Raw genomic sequence first — 22089 nt, forward strand, 5'->3', positions numbered from 1 at the left:
ACTGGAAAAGGAGTTGAAGGAGACAGGTTGATGAGGATGACGGAATAAAGCGGAGATAGAAGGTCAGATTGGACCCAAAAGAGGGTTGGAAAAATCACCCAAACACTTTAATAATATTAGGAACCTCACTTCTGAAATTGTGTGGCAACAAGCAGCTCGTCTATTTTACCACTTACTTCGGGTTCTTGGCAACCCTGCATACACCAGGGAATGTTTGCCTAACAAGAAACATTCTCACTCACAGATTGTTTACAAATGCCTCGAAAATTTTTGTAATATTTTTATAAATATTAGATTAGAAATTTCATATAGAATTGTAAAGTGTGAGTGGGTTAATTAAAGATTTTAACATTTCAACTTAGCAGGTTTTCCTTTTTCTTTTTTTTTGAGACAGGGTCTCACTCAGTGGCCCAGCAGGCTGGAGTGCAGTGATGCAATCTCAGCTCACTGCAACCTCCACCTCTCGGGTTCAAATGATTCTCCCACGTCAGCCTCCTGAGTAGCCGGGACTACAGGCATGCACCACCACACCTGGCTCATTTTTGTGTTTTTTGATAGAGACAGGGTTTCACCATGTCGGCCAGGCTGGTCTCCAACTCCTGACTTCAAGTGATCCACCTGCCTCGGCCTCCCAAAGTGCTGGGATTATAGTCATGAGCCACCATAGCTCACCAGCAGATTTCTCTAAGTATTTTAGAGGCAGTATTTTTCCCCCAAATCTCTCTTGTGCAAATTTTCTACTTCACAGCTGCCAAAACTTGAGGTGATGGACAAAAATAGTTGATATATAATGCTAGAAAGACTTCAGTGAGGTTTAGAGAGAGAGTCTAGAAAGAGTTCGCTTTCAGAGGGGAGGATCAGGGCAGGCTCCCTGGAGGAGAAGGTTTTGAATATGTGTGTTGAAGGGTGGGTGAAACAGACCAGGCTGATGGACTAGGGAAAGTGAGGGCATGCCGGGTGGAGGGCCCTGTGTGTGCTCAAATGTGAGGTGGGAATGATGGGGGTGAGAGCTTGGACCAAGGGGGCTGGGGCTGGGGCTCGGGTGCCAAGAACCAAAGAGCCACGATAAGGCCTGTCTGGGGCTCAGCCAGACTGGGGAGTAGTGCATGAGAAGAGGAATGGGGAGCCCTAGAGGGTTTTAAGCAGGGGAGGAACATGGAGTCCATAGCAAGGCAGAGTGACTGGTGGGAAGGTGGGGAGGATGCCATGGCAACCATTCACGACAAGCCTCGGCCCCAAGCCTTAAGGAGGCAGGCAAGGCTGAGCTTCTCTTTCCAGATTGTTTGTGGGTGCAAAAGGGCAGCAAAGAATGTGGGTGCCTCGTCCTTCTGCCCACGGTCTAGGGTCCTTCCCCTCACCCCAGTGGAGCCATCATAGGAGAAATATAAGAACAAGTCGCCTGCGTTCAGTGGCTACAGAATACCTGGCCTCGCACAGAAGGCTGCGGGGTTTCTGCTCGTTCATTCTTCCCACATGAGGGAAGCGCTACGTCCATTTTACACAGGACACCGAGTCCCAGAGACGCTAAGCAGCATGCCCGAGGTTACACAGCCAAGAAGGGGCACAGCAGGATTCAACCCAAAAGTCTTCACTCCGGCTACTGCCCTATCATGACACTCACGCACTCCCACCAAATCTGGCTCATGTTTCCAGGACCATAATCATCCCCATTTACCAGATGGGTAAACCAAGGCTCTGAGAGGTAGAGTCACTTGCATGAGGCCATATGGCAGGAAGGGTCAAAGTAAAGATTTGAATCCCTGGGTCCAGTTGACTTTGGAGCCTGCTTTCTTCCCACCAAATGCCAATGCCTCAGCTACTTGCCCTCATGGGCATCTGTTTCCTCATCTGATGAACGGGGGTGACGGTGATGCCCCCCGGCACGGTCTACAGAGGATCCTGGGTGGTGCACGTCAATCACCCAGCTCAGTGCCTGGCACTCAGTGGATGCTTTAAACGTGACGGCTGTGTTTATTTGTATAAAGGTGGCTGAATATTAAATGGGTGGATTTATGGAAGGCGCTTAGGGTAGTGCCCTGCACATAATAGATGCTCAAGAAACACTAGAAGCAGTTATTATTATTATAGGATCTACCACAGGGGACAGCCCAGTGTCCCCTCAAAGCTGCTTCCTTCCCAAGTTGCCTTCCATTTATTTCTCCCTTCATCCAACACACTGGCCTTAGGGTCCAGGTTAGGATTTGGGGCTTAGGTTACAATTTGGGGTGATTTGGCCCCTCCTGCCCATCAGTCAGAGTGATGCTGAGAGCACTGGATGATAAGACCAGACTTCTAGGTCCGCGCCCCGGACCCGCTGTGTGATCTCTGGCAACGGCCTTGCCCTCTCTGGGCCTTGGTTTCTCCTTTCATCTGCAGAGCCTGGGCCAGGCTGCCCTGGGAGGTGCCAGCCCCAAATGGGGCCGGGGGCGGTTCCTGTGTCCCCTTGGCCACCAGCCTCCATCTCCCGCCTCCTGAGCTGCAGGGCCGCCCGACTCAGCTGTGACGATGAACCAGCCAATCTGTTTACTGAACTGGCTGACCCCTTCCGGGAACTCGGCCCAAGCTTCCCAGAACTCGGGTATTAATGACCCGGAGCCACATGACGGAGCATGACACAGCACTTTTGGGCACAAGGCAGGGCCCAGAGGGGTGCGTGGGGGCCGCAGCCCAGCCCCCAAGCCCGTCCAGCGGGTGAGTCACCCGGGCCCCCTGCAGCTTCCTGATCCCAGCCACTCAGCTGTCCTCCCCACCCCCAGGATATCCCCAGTTGTCAGGGCTGCTCTGGGACCCCTTGATCTTTGCACTAAGGACTTAGCATCGGTCTTGGGTGATCAGGGCTGCCTTCTGGGATTACAGATGGGGACAGTGAGGCCCAGAGGACTAGAGTGAATGAACAGTGCGCTCTGAGTAAGCGTCCACTGTGTGGGAGGCACTGGGCAAATACGTCATGTTAGTCTCACAGCAATGCAACACAGTGGCATAGTTTAATCCCCATATGATAGATGGGGAAACTGAGGCTCAGAGCGGGAATGAATTCTCCCAAGGGCATGCAACGAGGGCACTCTCTGTTTGACCAGAGATAATTTCCTCTTGCCTCCTCAGCAGCCGACAAGGGAGGTGCCATGTGGACTGTTTCACAACTGGAGAAACTGAGGCACAGAGGGGTTGAGTCACCTGCCTAAGGCACTAAGCAGGCTGGCTCCAGGACCTGTGCTCAGAACCAGCACCTGGCACATAGCTGGCACTGACATGGTCTCTGTGCACTGCCGTGGATGACAGCAATGCTGGCTGTGGTGTCCGGCGGAGCTGGGTTCCGATGCTGACTTCACCTTTCTCAGGCTGCACAGCCTGGAGCATGTAGCTGCACCTTGCTGTGCCTCAGTTTCCTCACCTGTCAGGGCTGATTGTGGTCATCCTGATCTTGCAGAGCTGCAGTGAGGGCTATGAGTGAGGGGTGTCTAAACTGCACCTGGACACCCAGAAGGCGCTCTGTGAACACTGACTTTCATTGGCCCAGGCCTCTGAATCCACGACAGGTCAGCCTCTGGGCCCCACGTCTTCCTCCTTCACCCTTTGCCGCCCCAGGGCAAAGTGAGGGCGGTGGTTTTTATGGGCCTGGGAACCAGACAGGCTCTGGGGCTTGGAGGGGGCGCCTGCTGCTGGCGAGAGTGGGGCCTCCTGGTTCCCAGTCCGTGATTTTGGGCTGGGGGCCGGGGGGGCGGGCAGGGGTGGGGCAGCACTTTGATGCTCTTCCCTTCATTCCACCACCATTGCTTGAACACCTACTGTATGCCAGACTGCAGGGGACCCAGAAGTGAACAAGGTCTCTGCCCTCACTGTGGTGGAGGAGAGGATGGAGGAGATAAACATCGGTGAGCAAATGCTCGAAGAGACCAGAGGATTTCACCAGGGAGAAGGGCCGTGGTGGGAATCAGCAGGGGTGTTGGGAGCTGGGTGGGTCAGACAGGGCTTTTCTGAGGCGGTGCCGAGGAGCAGACGCCTGAAGGAGAAGAAGGACCAGACCTGGGGAAGAGATTTCCAACAGAGGGAAATTCACCACAGCACATGCAAAGGCCCTGAGGGTGGGAACGGGTTTGGGAGGTTCCAGGAAAGGCGAGGAGGCTGAAGGGGTGTGAGGAGGGGACAGCAGCAGGACATGGTGCTGGAGGGCCAGCAGGGGTCGGACCATACAGGGCTTCGTGGGCTGAGTGGGCAGTGGCGGCTGGGACTTGGGCAGGAGCTGATGTGAGAGACGGCAAAACCGCCTGAGATGGCGTTCAGAGCTTCTACCCATCTCACAGACGAGCTCGCTGAGGCCGGGGCCAGCTTCCCCTAGAAGGTCAGTGGCTGCTGGACAGGCATGAGAATCGAGGGAGTTCCACTCTCCTGGAGAAGACAGAAACCAGAACACGGGTAGAGGAGAGGGTCCCGCATTCACCCCTGCAGCCCCGAGAGCTGTGGGCTGTGGGGCCGCCTGGATGGCTTCCTGGCAGAGGAGGTGCCCTCCAAGCTGTGGCTGGGGCAGAAGGGCTGGGAGAGCTTTCCTAGTGAGGGAAACAGCACACAGAGAGGCCCTGAGGCGGCGGTGAGGTGCAGGCGTGTCTGGGAAATTCATCACTGCTTGGGAGTCAGGAGAGTGACGGGGTGAGGAGGTATTATTGTCAGGGTCTCCCTCTCAGAAGGCCTTGGGGCCAAGGGGAGGAGCTGGAATTGCCTTCCACCACGGGCAGACCCCAGGATGGATCCCAGGACTGCCCAGAGACAGGCACACGTCTGCCCTCATGTGGCCCACAGTCCAGGGGCAGGGACAGTCTAGAGAGGTCAGGGCCAATGCGGGGGCAGGAGGGCAGAGGGGCAGAACTCCCATCCTAGTTCCAGTCTCAGTGCTGTGACACACTCGCTGTGTGACTTGGGGCAAGTCACTTCACCTCTCTGAGCCTCCGTGTCCTCATCCGTAAACACCACCTGGAAAGATATTCTCAGAACACAGTGAGTCATTCACTCATTCGTCCACTCATGTATTCCTTGGATTTTATTTTTTAGCGCTTCTTATATGCCAGGCCCCGGGCTGGGTGCTAGGGACACAGCAGTGACAAAAACCCCTGCCCTTGTAGGGCTGATGGAAGAGGTAGTGTAAAGCAGTGAGTGGTTAAGAACACAGACATTGGAGCCGGGGTTAACTCCTGGCCCACTGCTTATTTGCTGTGTGGCTTTGGGTGAGACACTTTACCTCTTTGAGCCCTACCTATAAAATGCCACGTCATAGGATTGCTGAAAGGACAAATGAGTTAATATATGTAATGTGTTTAGCACACAGCCTGGTACACAGTAGGTGCTCAATTGTGCTTGAATGAGCAGAGATGTGCAATAAGCAATCAGAAGAGGGGTGAATGGATGAGACAGTGTCTGATAGTGGGAAGTACAAGTGGCCAGCTCTTAGCAACAAGTAGGCATTCAGTAGGTGCTCAATAAGTGTTTCTCCTCCTTTGGCTCCTTCCGAGTCCATCTTGGACCTTAGCCCATAGGGGACTTAAGGGCCTGAGGTTTGGAATCTGTGTGGAAGGTGGGAAGTCATCTTTGCTGATTCAGAAACGCAGAGCTGAGCTTTGGGGTTGGGAAGGGCAGAGATGCCCCCAGCATCCCCCGCCCCTCATGCTCCCTGCACCCTGTCCCCAGCATCATGTGCAGCCTGGGTGGCTGCGACGAGCTGGGGCCTGCCCGACGGGTCCCCAGTAATGACACTCATTACACAGGTGTCTGGCAGCGGGGGGAGGAGAAGGCCCCAGGGGCCGCATTCACATGGCGCCCAGCCAGCCCACCCCGGGCCCTTCCTCGTCCTTTATGAGTCTGGTGCCCAGGGCAGGCGGGCAGGCGGGGGAGAGGAGCTGGCGAAGGGCCAGCTGGCGCCCAGTGAAAGGAGGGAAAGTTGAGAGGTCTGGGTGCCAAGCTCTGGAGTGGAGGCCAGGGGAGGTGGGCACGGGGGGCGTGTGTGTGTGTGCACGCATGTGTGTGTCAGTGTGTTTAGGGGGGTGCAGTGAATGTGTCCAGGTCTATGCATCTCCCCTGGCCTGTGTGTGGAGATGAGAGGGTCTGTGTAGATGAAGCACTGATGGTCCCATGCCCGTTTCATTTGTTCTGTAACCTACACTGTGAGGTGGGTACCAGGCTGGGTCCAGCCTGGGCCTGGTGACGTCAGAGCCAGCCCCAGGGCAGCCCTAGACTCTGCCGTCTAAGAGCTCCAAATCCAGGGAGAGACAGACGCCAGGCAGAGGACTAGGACATCCCAGTGAAGACTTTGATGGAGAAAAACAAGGCAGGGAGCTGAGATCAATGGGATGGGGTCAGAGGCTTCACTGGAAGGTGAGCTTGGCCGGAGGCCTGGAGGACGAGCCACCATGGCAAGATTGGCGGGAGGAATGGCAAGCGCAAAAGCCTGGAGTCAGGGCTCAACTTGGCCTGTGCGAAGTGGCGAGTGAGGAGGGAACTGGGGGCCGGGGCAGGTCTAGAGCTCATGGCCAAAGTCAGGAGTGTGCATCTTCTGAGCGCAGTGGGAAGCTTGGCATGCGGTAGGCACACAGATGGGGGCTCCGCTGGGGTGAATGGGTTTGATGAGAGCGGGGACCAGGCCCTCTGGGTGTGGGAACAATTGGCTTTCAGAGCTACAGACAGGAACGTGGGCTGCTCAATTGTGTTTGAACCTTTTCTCCTGGGTTCAAACCCCTCCTGGATCCTGGAACCTGTTATTAAGCTGGCTGCACCCTGGGGCACCGGCCTTTATCCCCAGACAGGGCCCTGGCCCCCAAGACGCAGATGGACAGGAGATACTGGTGAACCCCATGCCTACCCCACCCCTGCCAGGCCCCTCGGCAGGGCCAAGTCTGCTTCTGAGAGCTGGAAGGAGATTGTGGAGCACTGAGTACCTCCGCTTTTACAGATGGGGAAACTGAGGCCCAGAGAAGGAATGGGTGTGTCCTGGGGTCTTGTGGCAGGGCACGGGGGGCAGCACCCAGAAAGCCTCCGTCACAACCTATCTCTTCCTACTTCATCCCCGCCCCCAGCAGGCTCCTCCCACTATGACTCTGGCAGGGTAGCAGCTGGTGTCTGGGCAGAGCTACAGGGAAGAGCCGGGTCTGGTTTGAGAAGCCTCTCTTAATTGGGTCCTGTAGGAAGAACTGTTAACACTGTGAGTTTCCCATCGCCGGAGGTGTGCAAATAGACCCGGATAACAGCCCTTCGTCTGCTTAGAGAATTACAGAGAGGTTCGGGTGGATGGGAGACCACTTCCCTTCTAGCTCTGTGATTCCACAGGAACCTCGGAGCAATCCTCAGCTCAAGCCTCAGTTTTCCTGACTGTAAAATTGTTTTTTGTAATTATCAGAGTGACCTCATTAAAAGGACAGCTTTGTTGATAAAATTCTCCTGCATTTATCCAGTCCACACTTGGCTCCTCAGTGCTAAGAGACAGCTCCAGCCCTCACCATGGCTTGTATATCCTGCAGTCCTGGTCCCCGGGGCCTTCCCTCCCACCCCCTGATTCTCCCCTTCCTCTCTCTGCTGCAACCACAGACTTCCTCTCTGTTGCTCCTCTCCTGCCTCAGGGCGTTTGCAGATGCTGTGAGCACTGGATGCCAGGTGGAGGGCTTTCCATAATTTCAGTTTCCCACCAGTCCTATCAGGTGAATAGGAGACCCATTTTACACATGAGGAAACTGAGTCTCCGAGAGCTAAAGACACACAGCTTTTTGTGAATCCACAGGAGTCAGGATTTGAGCTCAGGCCATCTGGAATCTAACACCACTATCTTTTCTTCATTCCTTATGTGACTTGTCTTCATTTTCAAAACTTTGCTCAACAGTTGCCTTCTCTAGGAAGCCTTCCCTGACTACCCTCTTCATCCACCTCCCGTGACCTTCCTGAGTTTCACCGTTGCTGCACTGCTCACACTGCCTCTCAATTATCTCGCTCTCTCTCTCTTTTTTTTTTTCTCAACAGCTTTACTGGGGTGTAACAAACACATGATAAACCGCACATACTCCAGTGTTCGTGTGGCTGATCTGCTTTCTGTGGCCGTGCATTAGTTTGCGTTCTCTACAATTTTCTGTAAGTGGAATCATGCGGTGTATTCTTTATTGGGCTTCTTTTCCTCAATATCATGATTTTGAGAGTTACCCGCATCCCTGTGACCATTCTGTTTTTTTTTTTTTTTATGTATCTGCCCTGTCCCCCTCAGACTGTGAGTTCCATGGGGCAGAGACTTTGTCATATTTACCTCTACGTCCCCAGCACTCAGCACAGGGCTGGGCACAGAGGAAGCGCCTAATAAGTGTTGACTGACTGGAAGGAGGATGAGGATGTGCCCAAATGGGGGAAGAGCGGGCGCACTGGCATGGCAGTGAGGAGCCCAAAGCCTGATGAAGACAAAACAGCTCCTGGAATCATCTGGAGGCCTCGCGGCCCTATCAGATAAGCATATCCGCTCATCCCCGTGGCTGTCTCTGTGGAGCAAAGATCTGGATTGCACAAGGGCTGGGCCTGGGCTGAGGTGGCGCTAGTGGTCCCTTTATCTTGCGTGGGCATTCGGCTCCGTGTTCTAGAACTGCACAGCCCACGCACCCCGGCAGGCGGAGGCCTGAGCTCCGGCAGCGGGTGGGCAGGTGGGCGGCAGGAAGAAGTGGCCGCTCAGCCCTCCCCAAACCAGTCGGACTCCTTTGCAGAGATTTCTGCAGGCGCTTTGGGAGCTGGGTAAGGGAGAGTGGGAGGCAGGAGGAAAAAGCAGGAGGAGGGGAGGAATCATTTAATGAGCAAATATTATAGGGAATTTCCAGTTCATGCCCCATCAGGCTGGGCAGGAACACAGTGGGATTACTCAGGCAGTTTCCAGGTACCAGCCTCGACCTCGAAGGTTCAGTGTGGCTCAGATGCCTCTAGGTCTTCATCGCTGGCTAGAAACTCAACTAGCCAGGGTGAGAAAGTGGCTGTGAGCTACATCCTGAGACAAAGCCTGCGACCAAAGTCGAGTCTAATCATGTGCTTCCTGCATCAATATTTGCTGAGATGACCTTATTGCCCATTTCCCAGACAGAAAAACTGAGCCTGGGAGTTGTGGCATTGACTGAGGTCACACAGGGGTCAGTGGGGAGTAGGGAGAGCTTAAAAGCCAAGGGCCATTTTGGAGTGACTCCTTCAACAAGAGCCACATTCTTTTGATAAATACTTATTGAGCACCTACTGTGTGCCACACACTGTGCTCAGCTCTGCAGGTGAAAAAAAAATGGAGGCCGGTCGCGGTGGCTGACGCTGGTAATCCTAGCACTTTGGGAGGTCGAGGCGGGCAGATCACAAGGTCAGGAGATCGAGACCATCATGGCCAACATGGTGAAACCCCATCTCTACTAAAATACAAAAAATTAGCCGGGAGTGGTGGCGGGCGCCTGTAGTCCCAGCTACTTGGGAGGCTGAGGCAGGAGAATAGCTTGAACCCGGGAGGCGGAGGTTGCAGTGAGCCGAGATCGCACCACTGCACTCCAGCCTGGTGACAGAGCAAGACTCCTTCTGAAGAAAAAAAAAATGGAGTCTTTGGGCAAAAATTGTGCATTGCATCTTATCTACAGATGAACAAAATTTTTGAGGTCAGAGATGTTCTGTGGAAACAAGAAGTTTGGACCAGACTAGCATTTCCCAAATCTATTTTATCATTTATCCATTCTGAGGACACAGATCTGAGGGACACAGAGTCTCTGGGGTATTAATAGGAGTGACAAGGGGGAAAGTGTTCCATCATCCACTGGGTTTGGGAATTCCTGGGTGAACATTTGCCACAGGTGTTCTCAGTCCTAGATGCTCCAAAGAGCTCAATGAGCATCTAGGTGGTTAGTTCCTGTAAGTTACCCTCTGGGATACCTAAGGGAGTTTGTTCACTGTTTTTCTGACTTCATGAGTCCTTGTTGGATGCTGCTTCCTCCAAGGAGCCTTCTCTGAATCCCCAGAAGGACCTGAGTCTCCTTCTGTGAAGGCACCTGCCTGGAGCTCCCTTTGACCTCCAGGGTTGTAGCTGTCTGTTTCCATCACTTGATTGTGAGCTTCTCAAGGGCAGGGACAGCTGTGATTCCCTTCTTGGTTCTGGTATAGAGAACAGAATGGGTGGAGGGAGCATTTAATGGGTGAAAGGATGATGACTTGATGGATGGTCAAATGGATAATTTAATGGCTGGGTACATATGTGGAGATAAGGGAACTGTTTTTGAATGGATAAAATGGATGAAGAAATAGATCAATGAAAGAATAGATGAATCAATGAATGAGATAGTTAACAATTGAATTAATGGATTAGTGAACGCATGAATGAAGAAATTAGTGGATAAATGGAGAGATGGATGATGGATCGTTGAATAAATAAACGAGTGCTGGATTTTAAATTGTGTGATGGATGGCGTGGGTGATTTCATGGTTGAATACTGTGAATTATTGATGGATGAATGAATAGATAAATATATAATTAAATGAATGAATTAATACATAAAATGATGGATGACTTAATAGATGGCTAGATGAATAAACAGATAAAGGGATAAATGGGTAGATGGATTGGTGATTCCACGAGTGAATGGATGCGTGTATGGATGGGCAAATGGTTGGATGGATAGATGAAAGAGTGGGTGGATGGATGAGTGGGTGGATGGATGAGTGAGTGGACAGATGAATGGGTAAATGGATGGATAAGTGGATGGGTGGGTGGGTGGATAGGAGAATGGATAGGTAGATAAATGAATGGATTGGTGGGTAGGAGGGTGGATAATAGAATAGATGGATGGGTAGGTGGATGGATGGATGGATGGATAGGAGAATGGATAGGTAGAAAAATGAATGGATTGGTGGATGGGAGGGTGGATAATAGAATAGATGGATGAGTAGGTGGATGGATGGATGGATGGATAGATGGATGGATGGATGGATGGATAGATGGATGGATGGTTAGATTGATTGGTGAATGAATAGATGAATGGGTGGATGAGTGGATGGGGAAATAGGATGGAGGAGTACATGGATGGGTGGATGAGAGAATGAATGGATGGATAGGTGAGTTGGATGGATATACAGGTGAATGCATGCTATGTCATAAGATTGGAACTGAGGTCAGAAGGCAGGAAAATTCCTGTCTTCCTCCTTGATGCAGCAGTATCAAGTTTTTGAAGTTTGAAAGCTTAGTGAAAGTTTTGAGTCATATCTCCAGAAAATTGCATATAGACACAAAATGCTAGCAACTTTATGGGAGTGGTGGTCATGGAGCGTAAGAGCCACCTACAGACCCTAGGTGAGGAGTCCCAGTGCAGTGTTATGCATTTCTTTTTACTCTCTGAGCCCTGATTCTGGAGAGGAACCCAGGCCCACTGAAGTGAAGGCAGCTGAGATGGGGACAGTTTCCTAAAGGAGAAGAGACTTGTGTATTCATTCATTCATTGCACAACATTGCTGTGACCCTTCTGGATGCCTGGGAGAAGATACCTGGGAGAAGATAAAGGTGCCTCTCATAAATGGCAAGTGTTTGGAGCTTGAAGTCAGACAGATTGCATTTTTAATCTAATCTCTGATATGTACTAGCTGGGTGACCTTGGGAAACTTACTTCACCTCTGTGGGTCTTCTCTTCTTCATGTATAAAGTAGGGACAGCAATAATCCCTACCCTATTGGGTTGTGAATATGTAAACAGGTATGTAAAACATGTATCCCAGTGCTCAGTGCATAGTAAATGCTCAATAAATATCAGTTCTTCTTTTTCTTCTTATATGACTACTGCTGTCTTGCATTGGGCCTATGCAAGATGCTGCTGAGCCTGAGATATCCAAGGCATCATCCTGGCCTTTTAAAGTGTCCACAGTCCATCAGGGAACACAGACAAGTAAGCAGAGGATTCCATTCACAGAGGGTTTTGGGGCTGAGATAGGGAATCCTAAGACCTCATGTTCAGGGTCATCTGATCCTCAGCATCCATTCCTATTAATATCTCTTTCTAGCAAGTGGCTGCAGAGACTGGAAGGCTACACGCTACATTTCCCAGCCTTCTTTGCAGCAGGGGGTCTGTATGCTCTGCAGGTCCTGCCAGGCAGATGCCTTCCTGTGAGAGTCAGAAAGTGGGGGCGGCCTTGTTTTTGCCTGGGCTCTCTTTCTGTTGGTGAGCATGGACATGGGATGGATTTTCTTGCAGCAAACTTGGCGTCTGGGTACCACTCTTGGGGAGTCTAGAGGTAGCGGTGGCAGTGGTGGCTTCCTTATCTCCAGATCGCTGGATGGTGCTGCAATGTGTTCTCAAAGTCTACAGCTCCTCTGTGGCCTCCTGATTCCCCACCATCCTGAGTGGCTGACAGCTCTCCTGAAGGTCCAGTTCTGCTGTGTGGTGCTGGTGCCTCTCCAGCCCTTCCAGCAATGTTGTGAGTGTTCAATTCCCTGTGTTGAATCCTTTCTGCTTAAAATGCCTGGAAGGAATGCTGTCTCTAAAATCCAAAACAAACACAAAATCTGGAAGGGTTTCTGGTTCCCATAACAGTAGTTTGACTTACACGTGGTGGGAAGCGGGGAACACTGTAGGACCTCAGCAGGTACCTAAACCAGACTTAGGGCGTCAGGGAAGGTTTACGAAGCCTGTGACATGTAAACTGAGTCCTGAAGGGCATATATGGAGTAGTCAGACAAAGAGTTGAGTGGGAAGAACACACCAGGCAGAAGGAACAGCCTGTGCATGGCTAGGCACGGTGGCTCACACCTCTAATCCCAGCACTTTGGGGGGCCAAGGTGGGCAGGTCACCTGAGGTGGCGAGTTTGAGACCAGCCTGGCCAACATGGTGAAACCCCATCTCTACTAAAAATAAAAAAATGAGCTGGGCTGTGGTGGTGCATGTCTGTAATCCCAGCTACTGGAGAGGCTGAGGCAGGAGAATTTCTTGAACCCGGGAGGTGGAGGTGGCAGTTAGCCAAGATTGTGCCATTGCACTCCAGCCTGGGCAACAGAGCGACACCCTATCTCAAAGAAAAAAAAAAAAAAAGGGGCAACCTATGCAAAGACTCAGAGATCAGAAAAGACATCGTGGAGAAGTGGGTAGTTTGGGCTGACTGGAACGTACAAATTGCAAGGGAGAGGTCAGGGGCTTTAAGGCTTGCCAAGGTGCTACACTTCCTTTGCAAGTGATGGGGAGCTTCTGAGAGTAAACAGCAGAAAATAGTAGGTGTCTTTCAGACTCCTGCAGGGGAAGAGGAAGTATCATCGCGGGGAAAGCAGCGAGGCGGCAAGGAACTGCAGCCACCTGGGTGAGAGGGGATGAGACTGACCTGGCATGGCAGCCTCAGGGGAGAGGAGGGTGGATGGATTTGAGGGAGGTTGAGGACGAGACTCCCAGACTTTGGTGATCAATTGGGTTGGAGGCATGGCGGCGGGAGGCATTATGGATGATGCTCGTGTTTCTGGCTTTGGACACTGAAGAGTCGTGCAGCCTTCCAAAACAAGGGAGGCAGGCTGAGGGACAGTTTGGGGGAAGTTGCTGAACTTGCTTTGGGCACACTGATTTGGAGGATGCCTGGGGACCATCCAAGAGGAGGCATCTGGGAAGTGTACAGACATGTGGTCAGAGGCTGAGACAACAGATTGGATGTGGACAAGGGCCCACAACTTTGGAGAAAATAAGTGAAATATTCATTCAACTAACAGCACAGGGGAGCCTGAGACACACTCTATCTGTTCATGTCTGAATACCTGGCAGTGGGCCAAAGGCCTGGTTGCTTGTTCAGTAAGCCAGGAGGAAGCGCTGGAGCAAGCCTTGGAGGGTGGGCTGGGTTCTACCAGAAGAGACGAGATGAGGGCCCAGTGGTCAAGTGCATGAGGCCTGGGTTTAAGTCCAGCCCCTCTGTGTGTTGATTGTAGGGACCTGGGCCAGATGTTTTCCCTACCTGAGCCTGTTTCCTCATCTGAAAATTGGTCATAAGGGACATGGTGAAGCTTCAAAGTTGTGCTTGTGGAAGCAGGTAGCTTGGAGCATGGAGCAGGGCTTTTGGGGGACAGCTTGGGACAGAAAGAGTCACCCACTTCCTAGTGCGGCAGAGCCGTGGGGGATGGGAAGACAGAAATTAGGATCCGCCTGAAAAACACATCCACAGCTGTGTCCCATGTGAGAAAGGAGACCTCGGTCCCCGCCCAGGCTCCCTTTCACCCCTCAGCCTGCTGGAGCTGGCGGGCGGGGGAAGTCATCTCCATGGAGTGGAGGAGGGGACCAGATGACAGAAACCTTCCCCACGTCCCTTGGAGCTGCTGGAGCTGGGTCCTGGCCACCATCCCAACCTGTAGCTCCTGACTCGGGGTCAGGCTGAGATTTGCTCCTTCTCTGCCTGCTCCATTTGGCTACAGAGAACAGAGGCTGCAAACTGGAGGCCTCAGGGGCCCAATCTGGTCCCCAAGCCTGTGGGGCTTTCTTCAGCCCACACAGAGTTTTTAAAAAGAATGAAGCCAATATTTAAGAATCTGTGGATATGACACAAAAAGCTGTGTTTTGACTCCCTCTGGAAAATCAGGGCATGGAGCATCTGACCATATTGGGCCCCGTTCTCTAGGGACTACCATCAGCCAGAGCTGAGAGGTGACTGCCTGTCTTTAAACAAGGCATGTACCCCAGTCCCCACCACTCCCTCTTGTCTCTCTGATGCTCAGGCCAAGGAATAGTAGCTATTTATCATCTTACACCAGCCCACTCTGTTCATTTTAAATTCCTGCCCTGTCCCTGGTGACACTGTTTTCAACCCCAGAACCAGTCTCTTTTTCCTCTAAAACCACGAAGACTTTGGCCCTGGTTCTAGGCCTGAATCGGCTTCCTAAGATCCCCAATCTCTGAGCTCCTCAGGGTCATGGTTTACCTTCCTTTCCCTCTGCCCCACAAGGCCCAGCACACCCCCCCGGGGGACAATGATGAGCTGAGACTTGGCTGGTGTTGGGGGACCGGCTGGGCCTGTGGGAGGCAGACCCACATCTGCTCTGAGATGTGTCAGCTGGGCCTGGTCACACTCTCTGCGGCTCATCCCTGAGGCATGTGGAACCAGGCGCTGTTCTCGTGGCCCAGCCAGGGTGGTGGGCGGGGCCAGGCCCAGGACATGGTGTATGTCAAGGCCACGCAAAACAGGCCTGATGTTCCAGCCGCAAACACGTTGGTTGGAAAGAGGAAAGGAGGAGGGAGAGGCAGAGCTGCTTTAACAGAAAGTACCCAAAATACAGAGGCAGAAAAAGCCGAACTCACACTCTAAGTTGCTGTGTGACCTCGGGCAAATCACCTCACCTCTCTGAGCCTCTAGCTTAAGATGGAACCGAGGACAGACTCCAGCTTGCAGCCTTGTGGGCATATTCAGTGGTATAGTGGCTGATGTGGGGTCTAATGCCTATAGGGGCAGCCTGGAATGGAGACAAAAATCACAGACTTTGGGGTCAGATGAGGTTGCCACTTGTGAGCTGGGTGACCCTGGGCAGGTCACTTCTCCATCTGCATCCCCAGAGAAGGTCCTCACCAAGTTATTCTGCCAAAAAAAAAAAAAAAAAAAAGAATCCATTCACTGAACAAATATTTATTGGGCAATTCCTGTGGGTCAGGCGCTGGGGACATGGCAGGACATAGGACGGTCAAAGGTCTCTGCCCCCATGGAGTTCACACTTGTGGAGAGAGCAGGCAATACACAAGATAAATAAGTTGCATATTGCATTTGAGAAGATCCGTGCTAGGGAGAGAAATGAAGCAGGAAAAGGAGATGGGATTTCAATGGGCGGGGCAGGGACAGCCTGGTGAGCAGGTGACAGCTGACAGTGATCTGTAGGAGATGAGGGAGGGAGCTGCGGGGAGGGGAGAGTGTTCTAGGCAGTGGGAACGATGCACAGGCCCTGAGTGGGGGCTGTGGCTGTTGTGTTTGGGGTGTAGCGAAGAGACCAGTGTGTGGAGCAGAGTGAGTGAGGGAGAGAGACTAGGAGGACGTGAGGGCCAAGAGGCTGTTGGGGGCAGATCCTGCAGGACCACGTGGGCTGTATAAGGACTTTGGCTTTTTCTCTGCAGGAGATGGGAGTCATGGAGTGTTCTGAGCATAGGAGGGACGTGGTCTGACTTCAGTTTTCATGGATCCCTCTGGCTGGGGGTGGAGAATGGGCTGGAGGGGCCAGGACAGAGGCAGGGGGGATAGTGGAGAGGTGATGGCAATAGTCCACCCTCTGTTTAGTGATCCTCGTCCTTCCCTGCTCTAAAGCCTTCCTGACTTCCCATCGCCTCTGGACAAAGCTCAAACTCCTTGGCATGACATTCAAGGCCCCCTTACCTGACTCTACCTGCTCCCCGCCCCGGCTCCTCACTCTCCACCGCATCCCAACCAGATATCCTCCTTCCCTGCTCCACATGCTGTCCACCTTTGCTTGTGCTGTTTCCTCTGCCAGGAATGTCCTTCCTGTCCCCCTTTGTGACCCAGCTCATGTGAGGCTTAGTCCCACCAAGTTAGGAGATAGAAAAGCAAGGAATAGAGGAAAGCCCGTTCCTGGGGAGGGTCAGGGAGGGCCAGGTTTCGGCTCCCCTCTTCTTCCTGGAATTCATCCTCCAGGGCCTCTGCAGCTGAGGGCAGGCTCAGGAGCTGGGAGTGGGACTGTAGCCCACACGACCATGCTGTGTGACCTTGGGCAAGTCACACACCCTCTCTGGGCCTTGGCTTTTCTGCTATGTAAAATGGGGAGGATCCTGGAGCTCCTCATGGTGGTTCTGTGCACTCAAGGGCTGTGGCAACTGTGGAATAACAGCATCCTGGGGAAGACATAACTGCACTTCCTTGCCCAGCCATGCCAGGCCAGCTCAGGGTGGCCCTGAGCTGATGCTAGGGGTAGCTTGGGGGAGGGGTGCCCTCTGAAACCCTGAGCATCTCCAGTTCAGCCACCCCTGAGTGACCTGAGCACCCAGGCAGCCTGGTTTCAAATCCCAGCTCTGCCACTTCGTAGCTGTGTGATCTGGGCAAGTAATGGAACCCAGCTGTGCCTTGGTTTCTCACCTGTGACATGGAAAGAGTAAGAGTGCTCTCCTCCTGGGGAGCTCAGAGAAGCCGGTGTGCTCCTGTAAATACCATGCTCAGTGCGAGGCAGAAGCGGCTTATCAAGACCAGCTAGCATTATTATTATCATCACCACTATCATTTCCTGGCTTTGTGGCCTCAGGCATCACTTGCTTCCCTGTGCCTCAGTTTCCTCCCCTGTGAGATGGGGTAACAGTCCCACCTTCAAAGAGTTGCCATGAGGATTGAGCCTGACGCATGTAGGCACTCTTTGATTTTTGTTTGTTTGTTTTTTTGTTTGTTTGTTTATTTGAGACAGGGTCTCGCTCTGTTGCCCAGGCTGGAGTGTGGTGGCAAGATGGCTCACTGCAACCTCTGCCTCCCAGGTTCAAGCGATTCTCCCACCTCAGCCTTCCAGGTAGCTGGGACTACAGGCGTGCACCACCACACCCAGCTAATTTTTGTATTTTCAGTAGAGACGAAGTTTCACCATGTTGGCCAGGCTGGTCTCAAACTCCTGACCTCAAGTGATCTACCCGCCTCGGCCTCCCAAAGTGCTGGGATTATAGGCGTGAGCCACCGTGCCTGGCCTCACTGTAATTTCTTAAGAAAAACATTTCAAATGCAGAATTTATTTGATTCACTACCATAAGTCATCACTGATGTTTGAACAGTCCCTGTGAAATCCTTTGTTGTTCCTCTAGTCAAACAAATGCTTATTTGGTTTAATCTGACTTAACAAACTAATAAGATGAGGAAGAAAATTCCAGGCCTCGGGGCATTCGCTGCAGCCCAACCGGGTACCAAGAGACACATGTCCTTCTAATGAAGAGTGGAGGAAGATCAACACGATCCTTATTTATACTTCAAGTCATTATGACTGTGCAGCTGGGTGACCTTGGGCAAGTCCCTTCCCTTCTCAGACCCTCAGTCTCTTCTTTCCTGAAATAAGTGTGATAGCTTCCTACCTGCCCTGTCTAGCTCATAGGATTATGGTCTGGCTCCAAGACATCACGGCTATCATTTATGAAGTCCCTCCTGTATGCAAAGTCCCTCTCCTTGACCACCCTGCCTCTTTCCAGGAGGGAACTGCTTGTTTTCAGGACAGGACAGTGAGCCTAGGGAGGTGGCAGAGGATGCTGCCCAGGGAGAGGAGGAAGTGGGGGGCTGGGGCTGGCTGGGCTGACGCAGCTGTGATGTCAGAGACCGGCCACAGGCAGCCGGCCCAGTGCTAACTGTGCGCTCTCTGCTGGTCTGGCCTGGCGCCTGCCCCCTCCTCCCCCGCCACCCCCCTTAACCCCTTCCCGGCCTCCTCTTCCCAGACGGCCATCCCCCAGGCCCAGCCTTGCCCACAAGATTCCCAGATTTCACAACTGGGGCTGGCGCTGAATCATGTACAGTAAGTCCGGGGAGAGAAACTCCCGGCTGCCTGGCGTCCCCAGGACAGGACGGCTGCCAAGCCTTCCCTCCCTCCCAGGGGCCCACCGGCAGCCAGGGATCATCCCCTCTGGGCCCCTGACCAGCTAGGGAGTGATGGGCGGGACACACAACCTCTCTTGGCTGTGCCAGGGATCGAGGGACTGTGCGGTTTCCAGGGAACCTTCAGGCTCTGGAGGGATGGGGACAGGCCAGGGTGGTGGGAGGGGGGTCGAAGTGGCCTTTTATTCAACCACAGCCTGCCACCAAATCACTGGTGACCTGGAGCAGTCCCTAACTGTAACTCTAAGTTACAGTTTCCTTATCTGGAAAGTGGGGATAATCACAGCCCTGACCTCACAGGTCGCTGGAAGGACTCTGAGGCGATCTGGGTACGGTGCTTACCGCAGGAAGCGCCCAATAAATATTATTATTATTGTTGTGATGTGGAGCTGCTCATGACACGCTTTAAGACGCTGGAGAAATCATCCAGTTCTTTGGATGACGTCTCCCCTGAAACACCCACCCCTCCCGCTGTGACACAAATTACATCTTATCTTTCCAAAACTTCTTCAGTACATCAGCAAACATTTATTGAGCACCACTGTGTTCCGTGCCTGCTACCAGGTCCTGGAGATACAGCAGTGAACAAAAACAGAAAGACATTTAAAAGCCCTCTGTTCTCGTGGAGCCTGTATTCTAGCTGAGGAGAACAGACATATGAGGTCATTTCAGTGAGCGAGCAGGGCTCCAAAGGAAATAAAGCAGAAGGTGAGATGGAGAGAGCCTGGGAGGTCCCCTCTGAGGGGGTGACATTTGAAAAGAAGCCCCAACAGAGAGGAAAAGCCCACATGCAAAGGCAGGGGGTGAGAAATGGTGCTCCCGGCAGAGGGAACTGCAGGTGCTAGGGCCAGGCTGTAGGATCCTCTCGCTGAAGGCTCAGCAAGGGCAGTGGCTGGAGCAGAGGGAGTGAGGGGTGCTTGAAGGTGAGCTTAGCGGCGCCTCCACCCTGGAGCAGCTCTCCTAATGCCAGGCTCTTCCTGAAAGTGGCCACCTGGTGCCTGACTTGTACCTGTGGGGGCAGCTACCTGACAAGGGCCCGGCTTCTTCCCACCTGGGGTCCCAAGGCCCTGGAGCTGCCCACTCACGGTAAAAAGCCTCATTCCCAGGAACCCCACGGAGGGACAGGTTCCCCGGCCCCTGCCCTGTGCTCAGGCTGCCCCTGGGACTCCCCCGTCCCTCCTGGAGGGTGTGAGCCCTCCCTGCCTCTCAGCGGCTTGGAGTGTGGGCATCTGCATCTCGGAGTCTCAGTGTGCCCACCTGTGAGATGGGCACCATGTTGCCTCAGGGAGGAAGAAAAAGGAGGAAGGGAGCTCTGACCTTAGTATCTGTCCCCTGAACCCTGGAAGAAGGAAAACATCTGGGACTCACCGGGGACCAGGCTGTGCGTTCACAGCTGGATGCAGAGATCAGGCGTGTGTATGTGCGTGTGTGCATGTGTGTGCGTGTGTGTGTGTGCACGTATGGTGTGGGGGAAACTGGGTGGCATCAAGACCCAGGAGCCACAAGAGCGAGGAAGAGGGAAGGGGTGGGCTTCTGGGGACAGGGGGCAGTCAGAGCCTGGTTCCGGGGCCCAAGTGGGGATTGGGGCAGGGGGAACAAGAGGCCCGGCCTCCCTCCCAGGGTCCCAGTGGCCACCCGGGATCATTTCCTGGGATGTTTTAAAAATCATTTATTTCTAGAAAAGTTTTTCATCATTTTCCTTCAGGTCACGGAGGCTGAGATGGCTGACGGCGCAGGTGGCTGTGGGCTGATGTGTCACTTTTGACCTCAAACTGAGGCAGCAGGGGGACGAAGTGGCCGCGAGGCACAGTATCTGGCATATGTGTGAGAAACAGCCACAGTGCCTGGGGGTGGGGCCAGGTTCTCACCCTGCACCGCCAGGGTCTGAAGGTGTCTCCCAAAGGTCATGTGGGCCTTTAAGAGGTGGTTGGGTCCTGAGGGTTCTGCCCTTATGAATGGATTCGTGTCGTTATTGCAGGAGTGGCTTCATGATGGAGAGAGTGGATTTGTCACGAAAGTGAGTTCGGCCATCTCTTGCTGTCTCACATGCCACCTCTTGCCATGGGATGCCCCCGCCATGGGATGCCCTCGCCATGGGATGCCCCCGCCATGGGATGACAGCAAGAAGGCCCTTGCTTGAGTGAGCCCCTCCATCTTCGACTCTCCGGCTTCCAGGACTGTTGGAAATACATCTCTGTTCTTTGTAAATTACCCAGGCTGTGGTACTCTGTTATGGCAACACAAAACAGACTCAAGACACCACTATATGATGAAGAAACCAGCCCAAGAGGTGAGGAGTGTTGTCCAGGTCTTCCGGTCAGAGGAGCGGCAGGATGGGATTTGAACCCTAGGACTGTGTGGCTTGTGACTACTCCTAGCTTCAGCCTTGCCTGGTGCTGGGGGGCTTGAGGCCAGGACGATGGTCAGATGTTTGGGCACACTGGGCCCTACCCACTTGGAAAGAGGCTGGCCTGGGGTTGAATCAGAACCAGAAGTGACTCAGGCTAGGACCCCTCTGCACCCTCCCTCAGGCCGCGGGTAATTACCTGCCCAGGTTAATAGCGCCCACTTTCCGCCACCTTTCATCAAGGCTCCCGGAGCTGCCAGGCAGTAATTAACCCTTACAGCACCCCTCTGAAGTCAGCACTGAGGCAGACATGTGATGAAACCTGTTTTTTACGAGTAGGTAAACTGAGGCAGAACCCATTGCAGCCTGGGAGCCTGTTGTTTCCCCGTGACTCAGCAGCTCAATCAGTCGCTGCTTTCTTCCCACAGGAAGCACCAGCTGGCCCAGATGCTTCTCATCTTTAGAGTTGAGCTGCAGGCTGGAGACCTGGAAGGCCCTCGCAGCATCTGCTCTCACCCTCTCCCCTCACGAAAGCACAGGAACTTGGGTTTGGAGCCGATGAAAAGGGCTGGAATTTGACTCTGCTCTGTGACCCTGGGCAAGTCACTGCCCCTCTCTGGGCTTCAGTTTCCTCCTTGGTAACACAGAATGATTATACCTACCCCTTGGGTTTGTTGACCTGAATCTACCTCTGAGTCATTGCCTTTCCTTCTTGCTGCAGCCACACTGGCCCCTTGATGGTTCCTTGAACACAACAAGCACTTGCCCACCTCAGGGCCTTTGCACGTGCAGTGCCAGATGCCTGGAATGCCCTTCCTTCCCATCTCCCCATGGCCGGTTCATTCTCGTCTTTCTTGGCTCAAATGTTACCTCCCCAACCTAGATAGCACCCCTGCCACCTCTTCACCCTGTCTTACTCTTCTTCAAGCACTTCTGGAGGTATCTTGCTATTTATCTTGTTTGTATCTTTTTCAGCTCCATGAGGGCAGGACATCTTGTCTGTTTCATTCACAATGTGTTCCCAGAGCTCAGCACAGTGTCAGGCACACACTAGGTGCTTAAGAAACAACTGCTTCCTCTACCTCTTCCCCTGCCAGCCCCAAGTTCAGCTAACTGGCTGTGTGACCCTGGGGATTGCTTTTCACCTCTCTGGTCCCTTATTCTCCCTTGTGGACAAAGGATGGCCTGGGCATGAGTTTCTTCAAGGACTCAGGTAGCAATGA

At 53.0% G+C, this 22089-nt stretch overlaps 2 long non-coding RNA genes across 4 annotated transcripts; both read left to right on the forward strand.

Annotated features, from left to right (window-relative positions):
• The first annotated feature begins 2604 nt into the window (after nucleotides 1-2604).
• On the forward strand, nucleotides 2605-9348 carry LOC116270821. The gene is made up of 3 exons (XR_004179112.1): nucleotides 2605-3536; nucleotides 7993-8100; nucleotides 8231-9348. It is a non-coding gene; the product is annotated as an uncharacterized LOC116270821 (long non-coding RNA).
• A 144-nt stretch (nucleotides 9349-9492) lies between these two features.
• On the forward strand, nucleotides 9493-21549 carry LOC108580580. 3 transcript variants are annotated; one of them, XR_001891793.3, is made up of 4 exons: nucleotides 9493-11896; nucleotides 12203-12425; nucleotides 20498-20809; nucleotides 21295-21549. It is a non-coding gene; the product is annotated as an uncharacterized LOC108580580 (long non-coding RNA). The 3 variants fall into 3 exon arrangements; XR_002515089.2 differs by having other exon boundaries at nucleotides 9493-12425; XR_002515090.1 differs by lacking the exons at nucleotides 9493-11896; nucleotides 12203-12425 and adding an exon at nucleotides 18329-18439.
• Nucleotides 21550-22089: the final 540 nt, after the last annotated feature.

Source organism: Papio anubis, chromosome 16 (genome assembly GCF_008728515.1).
Source record: "Papio anubis isolate 15944 chromosome 16, Panubis1.0, whole genome shotgun sequence".
Classification (NCBI taxonomy): domain Eukaryota; kingdom Metazoa; phylum Chordata; class Mammalia; order Primates; family Cercopithecidae; genus Papio; species Papio anubis.